Source organism: Microtus ochrogaster, linkage group LG3 (genome assembly GCF_000317375.1).
Source record: "Microtus ochrogaster isolate Prairie Vole_2 linkage group LG3, MicOch1.0, whole genome shotgun sequence".
Lineage (NCBI taxonomy): Eukaryota > Metazoa > Chordata > Mammalia > Rodentia > Cricetidae > Microtus > Microtus ochrogaster.
Genome location: NC_022029.1, coordinates 21,462,928 through 21,479,067, shown reverse-complemented (window position 1 = coordinate 21,479,067; position 16,140 = coordinate 21,462,928). Strand labels below are relative to the sequence as shown.

Genomic DNA, 16,140 nt, shown 5'->3' with positions numbered 1-16,140 from the left:
AGCCAAGAACAGCTTCCAGCAGCTGCAGGAGCTCCCTTAGCTTTTACAGCCCTCCTCTCAGTTAAAGCCACTTCTTCACTTGACCAGGAAAAGGAATTTCAGGACAAGTCAATATGAAGCAGATTTGGCGTTTATTAAAAATAAAGTTTAACATGGATTTAAGCATGGGTGGTAATAGAAAGAGAGCTCTCAGAGAAAGAACAGGATATCCTCGAGAGCATGGTTGTGGGCTTCTCAACGGGCAGTGGTAATTAGGTGTCTTAACAGTGGTTATTTATGGGCTTTGGGGATTATCTTGCTCATAAGGTCTCTGAAGGACTCTACCCCATATCTTTCCCCATTTTTAATAAGTAAAATTATAGGGTGGCTCTAGAGATGCCTTAGATAGGATTATAACCATGGATCATAAGAGTTAAACAGGGGGCTTAAGACTTGTCTCTTACTATAAATGGAATTTTTGTGAGATACCAAGAATATTGGAGGCTCCTAGCTAGAAAAGAAGGAAGAGAAGCCATGTAAGTTTAATATTTAGGCATAACTTGTTATTTTAATAATAATGTCACAGGTTCCCTCTTATGTTGCTGTCAGTATATCAGGGCATTTTGGTCTTGTAGTACAGCTGTCCTTAACAAGCTATAAATAAACATATAATGGTTATGTATTGGGAATGTGCCAAGCTTAAAAGAATAATTCTAAGGAAGAACTCAAGGGTGGAATAGATAATAAGAAATACAGTATGAGATTTTAATTATTGGATATATACTATGCTGATAGTACTTAAAAGGAAAATAAGAAAGCAAGCAGAAACAAAAATCAAGAATCAGGTATACTACTGATACATTTATGGAATGAGGTTTCTGAAGTCCTGCAAATATTATAGACATTGACTCTGGTGTTGGTTGCCCAGCAGAACTATGTAGTAAGACTCCATTGCTGAGGTTAGCATGTACTCATGTTGTAGGACATGGAGGGGTCAAACTGGAACTGAACTGGAATTTTCCTCCTTTCTGATTTGTACTCATATTGCCAGAAAGTGCTATATAGGATAGCTGTCAACAGTCTTACTCAGCTGTGGTCCCTGCACACTACACTGGTATCCAGTCAAGCATGATGTGCCCACTGGGCAATACTGACAAACCTTAAAGGAAAATAAAACACTTTCTCATTGGAAGCAAGGCTGATCCAAAGGAGAGTCTTTATGTCTGGTGCTAGAAACCTGGTCAAAATCCCATAGCTAAGAGGTCACAGGCCTTGCCGTGGAAGCCATTGCTGCTAATTTGCAAAATTGGTCATGATAGGTCTGTCAAGTTGCCTTCTAAATAACTAGCTTTATGCTCATAGATTAGGGTTGGTGCCAGCTTTGTTCAGAGAAGCTTCCTATTGCAGCGGGCAGTGATACCTGAGGAGATTCCTAACTTGCCAAAGTGCTGAGAATAAGTGGTTGTTACGTATTTAGTCATGAGTGAGACAGTGCTGTCACTCTCTGTAAGGACATCATGGAAGAGGAGACAGGATGAATGAAGGGGTAGAGTGTGGTCAAGTCTTCAGGTCAAGTGTCTCAAGAGTTTCTGGCTACTACCAAGAAACCAGGAATCTCAACATCTAGACATGAAGGCAAGCCACAACACCAAAAGTTACTAAAAGCTGCAAACTCGATTTCTAGCTCCAAATAAGAGCTGTTACCTCTTGGACTCAGGTCTTAATATCCCATGCTTGGACATCAACTGTAACACTGGAGGGCACCATGTGCTACTGCTCTCTCCAGCCTTGAAGAGTATCAATTTGTACCTGTGTACACTCAGATGATTAACAATTGCAAACTCCACATACTTCTTTGCTCTCATTAGAAAAAAAACAAAAAACTAAAAGCAAAACAAAACAAAATAGGCATCTAACATAACAATAAGAAAGAAAAAAAAGTTGCCTAAATAAAGCATTATGAGACAAGAAGGCCACAAAGATACCATTGAGTTTGTTCTGTGTTGGCCTTACGAGGCTTGGGACCTGGTTTGTATAGTGAGACACTACAAAACCCAGGTAGACTCCATTGGAGAAAGCTAATTTTTAATTTGTGAGTGGTTATCAATTGAAGACATTTTCTGAGTTAGGGATGTGGGCTTGTGTCCATTTCCACTCTCAGGGCTGGGACCTCATCTGGTGCAGATCCATGCAGGCTCTGTGCAGGCTACCACAGACTCAGTGAGCTCACACGTGCATCAGTCCTGATGTGTTTAGAAGGCTTTGTTCACTGTTCGCTTGGTGTTCTCCATCCCTATGGTGCTTACAATTTTTCTGCCTCATCTCCCACATGGTTCTCTGACCTATAAGGGGAGGGAAATAAATGAGATATCCCATTTACATTCCAACATCTCTTAGTCTCTGCTCCTTGTCCAGCTGTGTGTCCCTGTTTTTGTATACTAAAGAAAGACGCATCCTGATGATGGCTGAGCAAGACACTGGTCTATGAGTACAAGCAGAGACGCATTAGGCATTGTTTGCTGCTACATTTGTTTAGCAGAACAGTATTACTTAGTTTTCTTCCAAGTCCCTTGCTTATCTAGTTTCAGGCTCTTGGTCAGCCAAGCAGTGTTGGTTATGCATTCTATAGTGAGCCTTAAAACCAATCAGATACCGGTTTGTTAGTCCCCCAAACTCTGTGCCACACTAGTGCACCAGTGCATCTTGCAGGCAGGTCACCATTATAGATCAAAGTTTTTTTATCTAGGTTGGCGTTTACCTTTCTCCTTCGGTAACATGCAAATTACCTTCCACTACCATGAAAACAAGTCAGTAGCAATGAAGGTTCTAGGTATGTGTGCTAGTTTGAAAGAAAATGACCCCCACAGGCTTAAAGTGAGTGGCTCTTAGGCATGTATGTAGACGTAGGCAATGTGGTTTTCTGTTTTTAATCAGTAAGCAGGAGAATAGGGCACCTTTACAAGGGAAATTGCCTTCCTTTTCTCATTTCAGGCCAAAGGTTTTTACTTTCTACTTGGTAATGAGGGTAAACTATATTCTCTGTGCATGCCTGTGTATCTCAAAGTAAAGAGCAGGGAGAGGAGGAGAATGAGACAGAACTGCAGTTCAAACCTGGGATGCTCACTGTAGTCAGACATCACATATTTAAACCTGAGATACTATTTCTGCTTGGCCTGTGCAGTGTAGACATTTGCTATGTTGTAATATGAGCGGCGGAGCTGTGTCCCCAGCACCCTGGGGCCGCCTGCTAGCTTATGCCCCGAAATAACAACACACAAATTGTATTCATTTAAACACTGCTTGGCCCTTTAGCTCTAGCCCTTACTAGCTAATTCTGATATCCCAATCAACCCATCTCTAATAATCTGTGAGCACCGGTCTTACCGGGAAGATTCTAGCCTACGTCCATCCTGGGTCGGAGCTTCTTCGCGTGTGCCTCAGAGAGCAGAGCTATCCCTGCATCCGCCCAGTCTGCCCCCGAGAGGAGAGCTGTCGAGTCTGAGCTCACTTCCTTTTCCTCCCAGCATTCTGTTCTGTTTACTCCTTCCACCTATGTTTTAACCTATCAGGGCAAGCAGCTTCTTTATTTAATTAAACAATGACCTTCCTCCATCACTTCCCCTTTTTCTGTTTAAACAAAAAAGGAAGGCTTTAACTTTAACATAGCAAAATTACATATAACAAAACAGTTATTAAGCAAGAATTACAGTTACAATATTTATATCTACCTTATCTTTTATCATAACAATGGAAAACTATAACTAACCATTTTTTAAGTTTATCAAAGACTCCAGAAGAATATAATATTACCTAAGTAAACAAGAAATCCAAAACTCTAGAAATGACAGAGACATTTTGCTGCCTGGACAGTCACCCAAAGTTCCTCTATATCGTTGGGGCATCCATATTCAGCCTCTAGGCCCATGGTATCCAGAGACATTTCCATGAAGCAGGACATTTCAAAGTCAGTTTAGTCACTATCTGTTGTGTCCTGCAGAATGTCTCGCAGACTCTTTCATGAATCAGGAACCCTGAAAGATCATCTCATCTTTAGGCAAGTTCAGTAGTCCTCTCTCTGTGGGTTCTCTGTGTCCAGTTTATGCAATAGTCCAGGCAAGAACAGTTTCTTGCCCAAATGGCTATCAAACTCCATAAGGATCCTCTTTGATGTCAATCTTCTTCTTGAAGTAGGTTGGTGCTGCCAGGAGCAGAGTGTCTCATTGTCATGAAAAGTCCTAAGTTATTAAAACATTTAAAATGCCATATTCTATAGTCTTTGAAAGATATGAAGAATGTCTAAGATATATCTATGCACATCTAGAAAATCTTAACTAACATGACTACAAACTTGACTATTATGATTATCTATTAACAAGCTATATATATTACATTTTAAGTGAACTACATAATCACAATATCTTAATCAATAGCAGAAATATGTGAAAAAGGGGAAGTGATGTGGGAGTGTCATATATCAATCTGTTGATTTCATTGGTTAAGCAATAAAGAAACTGTTTGGCTCTCATAGGTTAAAACATAGGTGGGATGAGTAAACAGAACAGATGCTGGGAGAAAGAAGCTGAGTCAGAGAGTCGCCATGATTCTCCCACTCCAGGCAGATACAGGTTAAGATCATTCCTGGTAAGCCAGCTCTTGGGCTACATAGATTATTAGAAATGGGCTAGTCCAGGTGTGAGAGCTAGCCTAGAAGAGGCTAGATAGAAATGGGCCAAGCAGTGTTTAAAAGAATACAGTTTCTGTGTAATTATTTCAGGTAAAGCTAGCCGTGCGGGCGGCTGGGTGCCGGGGATGCAGCCCCGCCGCTCCTACTACTACATTTGCTGCACATTAGATGCCCAGAGCACAGGTGGCTAATTTCCATCCAGGAATGCTTGGGGACCTTTACTACATATGCCTTATGGTGTCTCTTTAGAGGAGCCCAGTTGTGCAGATGTACATTAAAAGTTGGAATATTCAAGCAACCATGTTTTCATCATTCATCTCTCATTAAGGTTTTGTCTCTCTTCCCTATATGAATAGTAATTTCTACATTGCCCCCAACTCAACTATACTTAAAAATAATACTTCTTAATATTAGAAATTTAGAAAATAATCCAGAAATGACCATCAGTTAGCATTCTTATAAAGAAAAATCACTCAATAGCATGCAGTGCAGTCTCTAAGAGATTGATATTAGACATTGTAGAGTAACTTCATTTTACTGAGTATGCTGGTACTTCAGAACTTTTTAAATTGTGTATTAAATGATATATTAAATGCCCACAGGTCTTCTAAATATTTAAATTATGTACATAAACATCTAATAAAGAAGACAATATGAGATAGTCATTCAGTGCTATAATTCATGATGGCCAAAGCACATTGTTTTCCTTTATTCAGACACATTAGGTTCCCATACCCATGTTATTGCTTAAAGCCTCATGTGTGTTAGGTTCCTTCTAATTAAAGAAGTGGCTGTTCTCTCTGTATAGATCCAAAGCAGTCATTTGTGTGGTGTGGATTTTGCTGGTATTGAGGAATAAAGACCTTCAGTACCATAAGTGAGGGTGCAGTGAAGTCACAGAACCAGATCTCTCCATGAACACATGGAAACAAAAGGTTTATAGAAAATATGGAACTGTCACATGGCTATCTGCTGACTTGTAGAGAGAGAACAGCCAGAGGATTTGGGGAGTCAAAAACTGTCATGGTTACCTCTTGAGGACTGATAGAGGAGCAAAACTGGGCAAAAGCCTTGCCAATTTTAAAGAGCTGAAAGATGGGGGAGGAAGCTATAAGCTGATCAGCCTGAAGTAGCATAGGGGGGAGCCTGGATACTAGTGTGGAGGGGCTTTGATGTATGTTGTGGGTACTCATTAAAAAGATCCTGGAGGTTAGTGTGGGTTACTTTATATGTAACCAGATGCCCCATTTGTGTGAGGTAGGAAGAGATAAGGGGTGTAGTTTTTGGCAGACAGAAACCCATTTCACAGGTGCCCGAGGAATGCTGAGTAGAGGCTTTTAACTCTGTCTCAGCCTGAGATGAGCCCAGACTGTCATCTTGAGACCTAGTCATTGGCACTGACTCTTGGAGTTTTGGACCTAGCATTTACTATTTCTGTCATGGACAAGTTTCTGTTGATTGGAGTACAAAGTTGCATCTCCAGAGGAAAATCCCATTGTGTGCAGACTAGTGAAGATACATACTTTGTGCACAGGAACAAATTAGACTCATTAACACTTTAGTTTTCTTGGCCATTCTTTTACTTTTGACATTAATTCTGTCGACACAAAACCACGGCTCCCATCTTAGAGAGAATATGAAACAGTTTCTTCTGGACCCATGAGTGATCATGGCCCAGAAACACAGATTTAGGTTACCCCATGTTTCGTTGTGGAAGCAGTTTTGTGAAGTTGTATAGTTTTATAGAATAAAGATTACCTGAGCTCACCAACTCCAGTTGGTCAGGGAAGGAAACCAGTATAGGTTCAAACTAGTTTCTCTGAATGTGGGTGACAGTGTATGGCTCGGGCAGACTGCACGGCCACTGGCAGTGGCACCAGGACTTATCCCTGTTGCTTACTTGTAACATGCAGGGCCTGTTTGTTGGGGTTTCTGTCCAGCCCAGTACCCCACAGCCAGCAAGCCCCAAAGAAAATCACACAGAGATCTCTATAAGTTATAAAACTGATTGGCCCATTAGCTCAGTCTTCTTATTAGCTCTTGTAGCTTATATTAACTCATTATTCTTATCTGTGTCAGCCACATGGCTTGGTACCTTTCTCAGCTGGGTAGCTCACATCTTGCTTCTTCAGTGGTCTGGGTAGAATAGTGGAGGGAGGGAGCTTCCTGCTTCCCAGAATGCTGTTCTTATGGCCCCACCTCTACTTCCTATCTGGTTGGCCTGCCTATACTTCCTGCCTGGCCAATCAGCATTTATTCAAAACATGAATGACAGAATACAGACAATTCTCCTGTACCACTTACTGGCTTTTAGGGAACCTATTCTCTTTGGATGGATACCTTGCTCAGCCTAGATATGGTAGGGAGAGCATTGGATTTTACCCAAAGTAATGTGCCTTATCCTCTCTGAGGAATTGATTGGGAGTGGGGTAAGGGGTAAGGTGAAGGAATGGGAGAAGAGGAGGGAGAGGGAACTGGGATTGGTATGTAAAATGAAAAAAGATAATTTGTTTTCTTTTCAAAAAATAAAAATAAAACAGAAACTATAGGAAAAAAAGTCATATGTTATGGCAAATTTAAAATATACCAGTGTACACAGTACACGAGTGGTAGACACAAGCAAGATGGGGGAAGCTTTCCATAGGTCCAAGATCACATTTCTAGCTTTTGGATTAGTAGAAGCTAGTGGTCTGCTGAGTTAATAGATTATAAACATTTTAAAAAATCTATTAGTCACTATATGTTGGTTCCAACACAGAGTTGGGAAGGGAAAGGGTGTTCTGGAGGGCTAGAACTAGCCCAGGATATGGTAAGTAGTCTCTGGACCTTGTAACCAGGGCACTACACTTCTAACCAGTCAATCAGTCTCTGCAAGACAGGGAGCTGTGTATTTATTAACTGTAAATAATGAGCTGCATAAAATTCCTATATAACCCTGTTTTTTAAGGCATTATTGATGGTCACAATATAATACAAATTCTTTCTAATGCCTGCTCTGAGTATTTCTGTTCATTTCCTGGTATACAAAAAGTTAACCTCCCTACCCCTGTTACTTCACAATGGGTTACTTTAAAATTCTGAACATAATGAAGCCATTATTTCTGAATTTTGTATTATTGTCCTAATGTTTAACCTGAGCTTATTTTAGTCCATTATTTTAATAGTCTAATTTTTGGTCACTAGTGGAAACTAGAAAGCCAATTTAGTCTAAATAGCATTTTTTTCTAAAATAGTATTTTCAGCTATTGGAATAATAAAAAATAGAGGCTACTATTATAGATAGTTTTATTCTGGTGAATTAGTCTTTCTGTACTAATCCACCAGAGACTTTTTTTTTTTGTAATTGAAGGAACACCCTAAGGAGAAATACACAATTCCTGTCTGCTGCAGGCTTGCAAGCCAAAAATCTCCAAGTCTGGAATCCATGAGGTCCTCAGTGTGAGTCCATCTGCCTAGACCTTGTTTCTCAAGTCGGTTCCCACAGAGAAACACTTCTTTGCCCTGCTCTTAGATGATGAGGGTTGCAGGTGCCTCTGAGGCTGGAGGACAGGATCCAAGAGGGTAAAGTGGGGGTCTCAGAGTAATGAGTCAAAATTTGCACTGATCTGTTATGGGTCATTAATGTAGGACTCACTTTTCCCAGGTTCATATAATGTGAGTTTTTCTGAACATGTTCCTTCAGTTGAATGAAACCTAGGTAAGAAGGGCTGGGAGACTTTTCACTGGTACAGGCCTTCATATTTCCTCTTCTGCTGTCTCATGAGGACAACCTGGGATTGCTGGACATAGAAAAAAAAAACCATTTCAGAGTAAAAGAGAATAAGACAGACAAAGGAAGACTGGAAAGAAAGGTTTTTGTTTGGTTGGTTTTTATAGAAGGAAATTTAGAAGCAAAAATTAATTTGTAGTTTTACTTTAGTGAGATAGTTTAATAGATGTCTCTCCACTTGGTGTCTTCTGAGATGAATGTGTCACCCAGTGTTGATGACTCTATAGGAATAAAATGGGGTCAGCAAGATGGCTCAACAGTTAAAGGCTCTTACTGCCATGCTTGATGGCTGCCATCCTCAATGACTCTAGCTGGATCTCTGGAAGACCACAGAATGAAAGGAGAGAATGGACTTCCTCAATTGTTTTATGGTTTCCATATATATACCCACACATGCAATTAATAAATAAAAACACAATAAATAGAAATAGTGCCCTCAAACTTAATAAACAAAATTCTAAACAAAATCACATGTAAGAACATTTTATGATCCACAAAGACCCCAAAAACCAGCAAGGAAACTGAGTCCCATATGTAAAAGCAAAGAGCCTTTATTTTATACAAGTTTGCAAACTCAGTCTCTCTGTATGTCCAATGTACTAGAATAATCAGAGAGCCCAAGCTCAGTTAGAGTTGAGTTTTTATGGTAATAAAGGTGAGAGTGAGGGATTTCTAAGGTTCAGAACCCCTGATTGGCTGATTGGTGTCCTGGTGAGTCTGTGCTGGAAGGTGATCAGAGGAATTTCCTTTGGATGGTCTGTTCTTGGATGGTGCTCAGGTAAGCTTAGTCTATGATTCTTCCTGCAACCAGGTATTGCTTCAGGGTAAACTACCGAGACTCAGGCCTCCTTTAAACTTATCGTGGCTTAGTCCTACCCTGACAGGTGATAATGGTTGGAAGTTAAGAACTTCCTTTGGGTAGTCTGTTCCTATTAGGCTTATCCTGGCGAGCTCCTACCGGAATAGCATCAAGATCAGAAGGAATTGCTTTGGAAAACATGCCCGGTGTTCTCAAAGGGAGGTCTGTGCTTAGGGTTGACGATACAAGAGGAGGATACGCTACCTCATCTGACTCAGTGTGAGATGTTCTCTGCAATTGTTACTTAGAAAAAAAGACCGACCTTAAAGGAACCAGAAAAGATACTAAAGAATGGTTGAGTGTCATTCTAGGAAGTCAGACATTCACCTTCTTTTAGAACATCAGTCTACAAAAGTTAGGCACAGAGATAACCTGGAATGCATCAAACCAACCGACCTCACTTACGGGCTACACAGCTAGCGTGACAAACTTGTCCCTGGACTTAGTGGTCTACAATGGCTTCATTTTTCTTGTACCACTATGCAATGAACTTCTACAAACATGAACATGAGACTAAATGAAGAGTAGCTCTTTAGTTTTTCAGCCTTAAATCACAACTACTTCTCCTGAAAATACATCTAGAGGTCCCAATCATGATGTAAAGAAGATAAGGAATCTGGCAGGTTTTGAGATTCACTGTTTGACTGAATTTGCTCCCTTCTACCCAGTCACCATTGCCACCCTTCACACCTATTATGAATGAGGATATCTTAGCTTGTTCACACTTCCCTTTTCTGGGGGCTTTCAGTTTGCTCCCTTTTGCATGAATTACAGGTCACTTACTGCCCTATTTTCTAGTGCAGATTTTACCTGCCTCTCCTTACACATTTATTAATTGTGGCGTGCTAGCTGCTCTGCCTTACTGGAAACATGTTACTAATACAGAACAGCTGAACACAAATGATTTTATTTTTTTTTAAAAAAAACTTGTAATAATTTTGTAATTAGAGAGAATGTTGGGTCCAAAGGAAACCCCAATTCCCCAAACTCCAAAAAGGCAGTCCAAACATCCAAAATTGAGCTCAACTTGGACTACAAGAGGATTTCTGGCAGTTAGATACGTCTTGTAATACTGAGAGTTTGTATAACTTGGTTTCATCTACCATTTCCGTTATATCCAGCGGAAGGGACAAATGATTTCCTGTGGGGCCTATCCACAGATCAAAACCCATGCTGGCCTCCAGGTTCTCTCAGTATCACAAGTACCTGTTACACATTTCAAAGCCCATGCTAGTATCCTAGCCCTTCTCACCTCCTCCCCTACCCTACACTCCCTCCAGCTTCCTCTCACCCTCGGGTACTCATTCCTCTTTAATCCTACTATTCTGAATATGGCCTCTTTCTCTCTGGTTCCTTTCTCACTTTCCTCTGCTCTGCCCCCCTTCTCTCACTGTTTTTCCTATTCTCTATCCTCTGCTATTCTCCCCTCCCCCACTGATAGCCCTGGCCAGGTCCAGTCTGCTGGCCATGTTCAGTTGGTTTCCTTTCTTTCTCTTCTCTGGACTTTTCCAGATGCTTCAGGCTGTTCTTTCTCTTATCTACCCTAAAAACCTTCCTTTATGCCATGCTATGGAGTGTTCTTGTCATCAGTTTACCCAGGGAAGTACTTTAAGAATCTCACATATTAAATGTTAGTCTTCCTGTGTTTTTGTTATACTCAGTGGAATCATTCTCTAGGGAATGTGGCATTTTAAGGGACCAGAGCACATTTTCACACAGACTAGTGCATTTTCAGAGGCAGGTTACTAAGGAGACGGGCCGGTGACTGCTTTAAGGAGATAGTGACTTTACAAATCAGAAGCAATCTCCTCCAGAAAGACTTCGAAGGGCAAGAGAAGGGGCTTTACAGTGAAAGCATGGGTGCTGAGCACGTACACGAAGGAAGAATCATAGGACAAGGACAAAGGTTCTACATAAAGGAATATTCTTTGAACATAGACAGATCTGATCGACAGGAGTGCCACAAAACATGTACAGGAAAGAAGTCTTCAGATTTAAAAGGAGCAGCAGAGTCATGAAGGAGAAACAAACAAGCCAAAAAGTAAACCAAATTAAACAGAAAAATATGTTTCATTATGCCCTTATTTCACAATTCTAATACCAAAGAACTTGATACAGGCCTTCTAGTAATAAATCAGAATATTTACGAAGAGGCAAACAACAGAGTGGGGTGTTTACACACGAGGACTGGGAGTGCATGGCAAACGGCAGCAAAGCCAGCTTCTCCGCGTTCTCATCTGAAAAGGAGGCAATACTGCGTGTGCCATTGCAACAGCTATTTCTGCATAGCTTATTTGGCTCACTTTTCAAAAGTTGCTTGGAAAAGACTTGTTAAAAACAAGACTAAGACATAAGAAACACATCTACTGCTGGTAGGGTTGAAAACTGGTGCAGCCACTCCGGAAATCAGCGTGGAGAAGCCTCCAAAACTAGAAATAGGTCTACCATAAGACAGAAGCATACAGGGCAGTCAGCAGGTTGTTAAAGGCAACAACACAATGTTTCAACTATTTCTCCAGGTCATCCTGTTTCAGGACTCAAGCGAAGTCATGATTAGAAAACAAACAGCACAAGCAGGGCTCTCAGTCAGTCACTAAATACATCAACAAGCCAGTGTCTAATAACGGGTCTTTTCTACACTATTCTACTTCACCAATCTTCAGCTTATGCCCAAAGGACTTGCCATCCTATTCCAGATACATGCTCAGTCATGTTCATTGCTGCTCTCTTCACAATAGCCGGGAAGTCAGAACAACCTCATGTCCTTCAACAACAGATAGAAGGATATGATTGGATTTAAGGCCCAAAAGATAATGTGGAACCTATGTGTGAGACTGCTCATGTGACTCTGACCACATAGGCCATGGACCTAGGGAAACACCAAACTCGACAGTTCTATTAAACTAACCTAGCAAGGAAATGACTCCTAACACCATTCTGCTATATCTTCGGATTACTGCTTTGCTCCATCATCAGCGAAATTTTGTTCTGCAGGATATGGTAACTAATACAGAGATTACAACAGGACAATATGCAGAGTGAGAGACCGTGAGACATTCAGTCCTAAGTGGGCTGTCTTCATCAGCTCCCTCCTCTTGGCACTCAGGGAACTCTGTCAAAGAGGAAGCACACAGACCGACAAGAGCCAGTAGGGATGGACGACAACAAGGAAACAGTGCTTTTAAGACATAACAGGATTGGCACATATATGAACTCACAGAGACTGTGGAAATTTGTATGCGGCCTGTCTTGGATTTCTACTGTTGCCATGAAACACCATGACTAAAAATAACTAAGAGATAAAGGCTTTATTTGTCGTATACTTCTATAGCACTTCCCATCATCAAAGGAAGTCCAGGCAGGAACCCAAACAGGGCAGGAACCCAGAGGCAGGAAATGATGCAGAAGCCGTGGAGGAAGACTGCATTGCTACTCATGACTTGCTCAGTCTGCTTTCTTATAGAACTGAGGATCATCAGCTTCAGAATGGTACCCCCAGAAGGGGTGAAACCTCCCCCATCAATCACTAATTAAGAAAATGTCTTAAAAGCCAGCCCATAACCAGATCTTATGGAGGTATTTTTTGAATTGAGGTTCCCTCCTCTCACATGGCTTTAGCTCATGTGAAGTTGACATAAAATTAACCAGTACAGGGTCCCAGTGCTGAGAGGGGCAGTAGACACTTCCTCAGCCCAGAAGCTAGCTCTTATTGAGATCCACTCACAAAGGAAAACTTGTTTTCTCCAATAAAGTCTCACAGGGAAGATAAACCATAATTAAGGGTATTGTGTGACATTTACTCTTTCGGGTTTTTATTTTGGGGGGGGTTCTGTCACTCAGCTCACAAATAAATCACACACAAAGGCTTATTCTTAGTTATAAATGCCTGGCCATAGCTTGGCTTGTTTCTAACTAGGTTTTCTTATCTTAAATTATCCCCACTATCATTTGCCTATGGACCTTTATCTTTCTTACTTCTGTATGTCTTATTTTCCTTCTTCCTCTGTGACTGGTTGGGTGCCTGTTTGTCTAGGTAGCTGGCCCCTAATGTCCTCCTCTCCTTGTTTTCTGACTCCTCTTTGTCTTCATTCTGAGTTTTCTCAATTCTCCTTCTATTTATCCTCTCTGCCTGCCAGCACTGCCTATCCTTGCTCCTGCCTCACTATTGGCCATTCGTCTCTTTATTAGGACCATCAGGTGTTTTAGACAGGCACAGTAACACAGCTTCACAGAGTTAAACAAATCCAGTGTAAACTAAAGTCACATACCTGAAAATATTCTTCAATATAAGGGCATGCCTCATGACCAGCAATAGATGACAGACACAAAACAAACTGAATGTCTTGTTTTGAAATGTCTGTCTCACAATGCTTTGAGATTTTTTTCTTTACCTCTACTTGTCTTTTGCTTGTCTATTATGGTTTCCAATTTTCTCTTTTTTAATTTCTTATGATTTTTCTTTGTTTTTTTGTTTTGTTTCTGCTTGCTTTGTTTTTTTTTTTAAATTTATCTTTTTGTTTACTAAAGAGAGAGAAAGAAGGCATGGAGTTTGATGATGTTGAGGTGGGGAGGATCTGAGAGGAGACAAGAAAGGGGAAACCATGATCAGAATATGTTATATGAAAATCTTATTTTCGATAAAATTATGGGATATAATTCAGCCCTAAAGAAGAAGTATATAACAAAATCTGTATACAATGGATGAAACTAGAAATGGTTATATTTAGTGAGATAACTCAGACCCAGAAGGACAAATGTCTCATGGTCACTTCAATCTAAGGTTCCTAGATACAAATATACAAATTTAAGTACAAAACTGGAATAACCACAGAAACGAGGAAAGTGAGAAAGGACCACTGTGCGTTTGGGAGGTAAGGATCAATAGAGAAAGAAATAGCATGGTGCAAGTGAGCTGACTTGTGGAAAAAGAGAGGGGCCCTATTAGGGAGGGGGGAGGGAAATAAATACAGAAGAAGGATAAAAAAGGGTAAGAAAACAAGTAAGTCTATCTGAAAAACTCACAAGGAAACATACTATTAACTTTCTACATAAAATATCTATAATTCACATAATTTGCTCTATAAATATATACATGTACATTTTAAATGAAAATTTACCATTTGGGCTGACAGTGCTCCCTCTGATACCTAAAGTCCCTCTAATGAAAGCCCCAATCCAGGCATGAGAGGCCTGCTGTTGAGTTATTGATCATAGCTGTCCAAGAGATTCCCAAGTTACATGGTACTGCTATTGCCCTTAGGTGCTCCCCAGAGTTAGAAGGTAAGTTCCTATTGGTAAGGACTCCATGCTCTCCTAGAAGCCCCTGAGCTGAAATTGAGTTCAAAGCCTCCTCCTTGACGACTATCTGTAATGGTATCACATGCAAGCTTCCAAGGGAGGAAAGAGGTCAATAGATGTATAAAGCTATATCAACTATGAACAATATCAGTGTCCTGCATGGTATAGCAATCCTACAGGTGCAATAGTGGCACATATACCTTGGTAGTAACCAGTAGTTCTCTAATTGCACTTAAGACAAATTCAACAAGAGGGATACCAGGCCTGGTACTGAAAACCTATCTAACAAATCAGAGTTAGGAAAATCATGATTATTGAAAGAGAATCAACAACCACAAAATTATTAAAGCAGCACAACTCATAACAATCTATAGACATTTGTACTTATACCCATATGCAAGTGTAGTCTTCACTTTTCATCAAAGAAATTTCTCTTTGCAATGCAGGGGGACTACTACAGAAAACCCCAATCAATCAACATGCAGAGTTGTGGAGCCCAGTCTCAACGGATACATCTAGGAAAAACTCCCACCCCTTAGGCTCATGGAACATTGTGGAAGAGGTGGTGAAAAGATTATAAGAGTCAGAGGTTCGGGTAGTTTGCTGTGATATTGTCTACCCTGGAAATAACAGATTCTTCACTAATAAAATCTCACCAACATGACCACTCAAGTGAGAACTGACTAGTACACCAATGAGCATGCCGTGTGGATAGGGAGAAGCCCACATGCATCAACCCCAAAGAAAGAACTAAAGGTGTTAGGGTCCGTGGATCATCCCACAAAACAAGGGCCATCCCTCACACATGCAATCAGCAAGAGTGCTGTTTACTCCAGCATGCTGTTGTCTGCCTGCCAGTTGGTTGTCCAGTAAATGGTTAGCCCTGAAAAACATGCATACAAGTAACACTATACAGACTCAACAGATTATACTTGGTAATATGTATGCTGATACAAATACAAATATGCCTGCAATAACAATCAATGAAGAGAGAGGCTATGATCGGAGAAGGGAGGAGTGTATGGGAGGATTTTGAAGGAGAAAAGAGAAAAGAGAAATGTTTTAATTAAAATACCATCTTAAAAATAAGCCAAGAAATAAACAAAAGAACACACAGTGATGTATCCTCTGCAGAAAAGATGCAGCAGTTTTTCTTAAAACCAAACCCACAGTCACTAACAAGGCTGGAAGTAGAATTGGGATATCAATCTTACATAAGTGAAAACTTGTATTCACACCAAAATCTGTGTGACAATTTCAAAATTTATTTATTTGTATTAAAAACTGGAGTATTCCCTGATCTCCTTCAGTGACTAGTGTTGCATAAACTGTGGCACAGATGCACTCTGGGATACTGCTCAGTAATGCAAAGGAACAATCTATTCAAAATTGAAATGACTTCTGTGAGTCTAGGGGATTTCCTGAATGTCATCGTTATTAATGACTCCACTTATGTTATATATTTTTTTTTAAATTTTATTTATTTATTAAGGATTTCTGCCTCCTCCCCACCACCGCCTCCCATTTCCCTCCCCCTCCCCCGATCAAGTC

General features: G+C 40.5%; 1 protein-coding gene across 1 annotated transcript in view; it reads left to right on the top strand.

Annotated features, from left to right (window-relative positions):
- The window catches only part of Qrfpr (pyroglutamylated RFamide peptide receptor), a 49,541-nt gene that overhangs the window by 14,274 nt on the left and 19,127 nt on the right, over window positions 1-16,140 (top strand). The window lies entirely within an intron of this gene.